The sequence below is a fragment of the Phalaenopsis equestris genome, unplaced genomic scaffold, assembly GCF_001263595.1.
Source record: "Phalaenopsis equestris unplaced genomic scaffold, ASM126359v1 Scaffold233324, whole genome shotgun sequence".
Taxonomy (NCBI): Eukaryota; Viridiplantae; Streptophyta; class Magnoliopsida; order Asparagales; family Orchidaceae; genus Phalaenopsis; species Phalaenopsis equestris.
In genome coordinates this window covers 35792-41608 of record NW_018251274.1, presented here as the reverse complement: position 1 = coordinate 41608, position 5817 = coordinate 35792, and positions in this window count along the sequence as shown.

Here is a 5817-nt window from a genome sequence, read left to right as displayed (position 1 = left end):
CGTCCTAGCTTTGGCCTCTTCAATTGTGAGCTTGATTCCCTCATCTCCCTTTGGTTAACGCTGTGTAATTCTTCATCAACAAATACCGAATCTTGTAGAAAATCATCAGGTATTCCTGCAAACCCTGTTTTACATGGGCTAAATGTATTCTTTCCAGTTGCCACTACCCCCTTGACATAATATCAAGTTTATACTAAAGATCAGGGTCAATTCCGCACTGCTTGTTTTTTTTTTCATCGGCATTGCCTGAAAAATTATGATAAATATTTAGGGTCATGAAAGATATTTTTTTATATTACAAAAATTTGTAAGTAACCAAAACATAATGGTGATTTTACCTCTAATTTCTCAGCTCACCATTCCTCAGGAGTATCAATTATTCGTTTGATTGAATCCCATCCCAAACCCGTGGATCCACGTTTCAGCTCCTTCCAAAATTTTTACTCCTTCTTCAAATGATCCCATTTATTTTTAAATTTTAGTCTGTCATAATCCCTTCCAGTTAATTTTTTAAACCTCTTAGATATGTTATGCCAACCTTCCTTGTTGAAATAGGTGGTCGGACTATTCCCGATCTCAATCTTGGTAATGCAGAGGTTGCAAAAAATGATTGTAACCTCCTTATCTCACATAGCTGAGGGACCACCTTCACTTGTCTTAGACATTGTGGTACTCTATGAAGAAACACATAGATATATTTAAAAAAGTTAACCTACATCGACAAATTGAGCATACATCCATAACAAATCAAACTAAGGTAATAACTAAATGTCGGAGAATAAAAATAAAAACTTTGCTCACAGAAGAAAAAAATAAAAAAATGACACAGAGGAATTATGTGGTTCGATCAAAGACCTAAGTGGTTCGGTCAAAGACCTAAATCCACAGTAAGGCACCGAATATGTTTTATTATGAATTTGTGTAAGGTTACATAGCTAAGCTTTTTAATTCCATATACACCTGATGCATCAAAAAAAGATGCAACAAAAATTCCAACAAGGCCTCCACAAAAACTCATGCCAACAGAACCTCGACAGCAACAATCCATATAAACTCAGAACCTAAACAAATGAAACAACTACAACTAAACAATTCCAACAGAACATGAATAATTCGATCAAAACTAGATAGTATCTAATAGGTATTCAAACAAATGGCCCAAAACTTTGACCATAAGTTTAAAAAATTCCAATTCCAATAAGAGTTGCTAACATGGCTTATCAATTGCTGAACAATTCAAATTCCAACAATTGTAGCTAAAAAATTCCAGAACTCACAAAATTGCCGAAGTTTGAAATGAGCTAAATAGTATAACAGAGGCAGGTAAAGAAATCTCATTGCTTTTCTGCACTTATACCATTACAAAAAAATTACAACACAACAATTCCATATAAACCTGATGCAAAAAAAACAGATGTAGCAAAAATTCAACAAAACCTCCGCAAAAACACATGCCAACAGAACCTCGACAGTAACATTTCATACAAACCATGAACCTAAAAAAATCGAAAAACACATGCCAACAGAACCTCGACAGTAACATTCCATACAAACCATGAACCTAAAAAAATCAAACAACTGCAGAAGAACAATTCCAACAGAACTTGATAGTATTTAATAGGTATTCAAACAAATGGCCCTAAATCATAACCATAAGTTATAAAATTCCAAGTCCAATACCTATCCTTATTCTAATAGGTGCAGCTAACATGGCTTATCAATTACTGAACAAATTGAATTCCAACAGTTGCAGTTAAACAATTCAAGAAGTTAAAAAATTGCAGAAGTTTGAAATGAGCTAAATAGTATAACAGGGGCAACTAGAAAAATCCCATTGCTTTTCTGCATTTTTGCCATTCCAAATGGATTCCAATAGGTACAACTAAACAAGAACAAAGTTTGCCACATTGCGAATAAGAATTTCTCCCATTGATCATCTGCATTTCTATCCTAAACCCTAAAAAACAAATGCAGGAAAAAAACCCATGAAAATACCTCATAATTGTAGGTCTTTGAAAAAACTCACGATAGAACTAAAGATAACCAAAATTTTCCCCATTTCCATCAACACTTTTCAACCTTAAACCAACAAAGGCATCAACCTTAAAGAAAAAAAAAACAATTCTTGCAAATAAAGTGAAGATAATCGAATATAAGGCCAGATCGAACAACAAAAAAAACTAACCATAGAAGATCGAACAACCAGAAAGCATTGTGGCATATAGATCTCACCAGAAAACTCAATGTTTACGAAGGAGAAGATTGGGAAAGGAGATGGCGAGGGAGAGAGCGAGAGATATATCACAAGGGCACCTCCGGAAAATAACCCTAAACAAACGCTGAATGCAAGGGCTCCCCCGCGTCTGATGAGAAGTAGGAAATAACGTACGTGATTATAGGTAATTTCAAAACGTTGTAACGAATGCATTATTCAAACACCTAGGCGGCATTGTGAAAATGCCGCCGCACCTAGATAAGCTACCCCAAATGGGCAAATAATCAAATAAACTTCAAATTTTTACAGTGAGTCAACAAGATTTTTCTACTCATTGTGAATAATATTTAATTTAAATAAATTAATAAAATTTATAAGAATTTAACTAACTATAGTAATTTACCAAATTATCCAAACCATTCTGATATTTTTTGTAAGATCCTCTAACCATATGGAACCTACTAAAATTCATCCCATAATTTCTTAAGTGATATTTTAGTTTATATAATTAATTTTATCCGAATAGCCACCCAAGCTTGAAAATTAGGGCTATATGCATAGAGATGCTATTTGACCTTAGAAAAATCAAAGAACACCCCCTCTATCATGAGGAAAGAACCCTCAAAGTTTCAAGCCATGGTGGACAATATTTAATAAACATAAATTAAAATACCACATAGACTACTCAGTAATTAAAAATTAGGGAATAATAAAATAGATTTTATTTATGTCTACATTATTCTCTTTTATTCACTGAGTGGTAGGGTGTTTTAATATTATTTTTATTATTTTACTTTGCATAGTTAAGGATTTTTGAAGTTCTGGAATTAATTTAATTCATAATATCCTGATTTTTCTACTTATCTAGCTCATCCTACAGTTGCTCCAAAAGGACACGCGACACTTCTCTATTTGACGCCGCCTTCTGACTTAACTGCCATGCATCCCACTATTGTTCCATCCGTTCATCCAGCGGAATCTAGAGCCTCCATTTGATACACGTGCAATTGGACGGCTCCTGGTCATCGTCCCTAACTGACTTAACCAGTAAGCTGTCCACACTAAAACCTTAAATCTTAAGATACACTCAACCAAATTGCTTTGTGTTTGTTCTTACACCTTCAAATACTCAATATGAACCTATCTATATGGTTTATCAAGCATGAAAAATAGTATATACGCATGGAGAATCAAATTAAGCCCGGAATAAGGTGAGGGCTAAATACGATTGTCTAAGAGGTGTGGACTCAATGAGATGTTTGGAGAAGCTTCATAGGAGTCTAATGAACCTTCAGATGAGTTGTTGAGCTGTGGTGAATTGTCTAAGTACAATTTTAGTCAAGATGATTTTCAATTGTTGGTCTAGGGCTATGCTAGAGGCTCTCTATGATGGGACTTCTGTGGGGGATCAACTTATCTCAGCACGGGAATGGTGTGTGCACAAATAATTAGACTTTGGTGGACTATGGAGGTGTGGGGAATTATGCCTTAGTTCTGACAAGGAATTAACTTAATAAATTAGCTCAAGGCAGTGGATTTGGTTGGCTGGAAATAGTGGGCTTGCATTTAGGGAGGTTTGGAGAAGCTCTGATGAGATTTTGGCAGAGTTTTGCCTAGGTTTCAAGCACTCTCCCCATTGGCCATGAAGAGCTCAATTTATAACCATTGCAAGTAGGTTGTGCTCAGGGGTGCTGAAGGGTGCAATGGAAAGCTAAGGTGGAGAGCTGAATGGAACAAGTGACCAATCAGGGCTTGATACATTAGCTAGGTTCAATTGGGTTCATGTTAAGGTATGGTGGCCCTCCATTTTGGCTCCTTTAGTGACTAGGGTGGCTGGTCAAGCCTAAGCTGGTGATCAGGTGGTCAGGGGAGCCAGTGAGCAATCTTAATGGAAATTAATTGGATGGGTGATGGGTTTTGGCAAAGATCTCTTTGGCTTTGGCATTTTAGGAAAAAAATCCCTTAATTTAGGCAACCCTTTGTCCATGGCTCTGATGGGTTGGGCTAAGTGGACCTAGGCTGGTCCTTAGGGTCTACTTGGTGGCTGTAGTGGTCTTGGGTTGACCAATTTGGCTAGACTTAGTTAACATTGGGTCATGGTTCAATTTTGGGTCATTTGGGTTCAAGTTGAGCTAGAGTTTGGCTTGGTTCCAATTGATGGAGCAAATTGGTATAGATGATTTTCATGAAGATTTTAAAAAGGGTTTGGGGTGATTTTGAATTAATTTGGGAAGTCAAATTGGTGGTATTTGGGCATTTGGTCAATTTTGGGGATGTTGGGTTGGAATTGGGTTTAGGTTGGGCTAGAGTTTCACTATGGCCCAATTCATGGTTCAATTTGATGTAGATGATTCTCATGAAGTGTTTTTAATATCAATTGGGTAGAAATTTTGGGGTTATGGCATTCAATTTGGTGACATGACTAATTTCGGGCAAAAATTGGGGGTTTTGGTCCAAGTTGAATTTGAGTAAAATTAGGGCTTGAACAAGGCCAATTAAAGGTTCAGTTTGATGTAGGGAAGTGTTCTAAAGAGTTTAGGATTGAAAATTGGGTCAATTGGATAATTTGGGGGCTTCAATTTGGTGAAATTTTGGCTTAGGGTCAGATTGGGGATTTCGGGATTGAGATTGAAATTAAGCTTGGATTTGATTTCAATCAACCTTGGGCATGATGAATTTGAGTTTAGAATTAAATTTGGGGAAGATTGGGATCAAATTGGTGGACCTTGGGGGAGAATAATGGTAATTGGGCCTTTGAGGACAAATTGGTGCTTTTGGTCAAAATAAGTCAAATTGGGCTCATGGGCTTGTAAAAAATTTTTTTAGGGAAATTTGAAATGATTTTGATGGTTTTGAGACAATTTGGGTCACCAGTGGTATTTTTGTAATTTTGGAAAAAATAGGGGTATTTTGGTAATTTAAAAAAATTTGAGGTTTTGGGAACTTCAGATGCATTCAAATGGTTTGAAATGATTTTTGGACAAAGTTGGGTATTTTGGATAATTTTAGGAATTTGGTCAATTTTTGGGTTTCAAGGATCATTTGGTAATTTAGGTAGATTTTAGGGTACAAGGCTAAACTGGGTATATTTGTAGGTTTGGGGGTGCCAATCACACAACCACCCTACTTGAGCCATGGAATAATAGAATTCCCTACTTTGGTTCCTCCATGTAGTGGTCTCACCTAAATCCTAGCATAGGGCTAGTGGCCTAGAAGATCGTCTGCATGAGTTTCCAAAAAGGTTAAGGGATCAAAGTTAAACATATTTGGGTTTAAGGTTGTGAGTGAAAGTGTGATGTGTAAGTGAGTGTGTGTGTGAGATTGACCAAGGCCACACAACCCAAGGCTAAAGCTAAGGCCAAACAATCCTATAAGGACTCCCCTTGAGATCCCCATACTGGCTTCACCTACTAAGTGCTAGAGGTTGGAACCAACATGTGGAACCTCAAGTTGAGCAAAGTAGAGTTTAGAGTTTCTAATGGTGAGGGTTCCTTTTCTAGTCCTTGTCGGGACTATGTTGGGGGGGTCCTGTGGAAGCTGTCTGCCGCCGTAATTGGAATCTCGTTGCCCGCTTCGGAAGAGAATTTAATATATATATATAT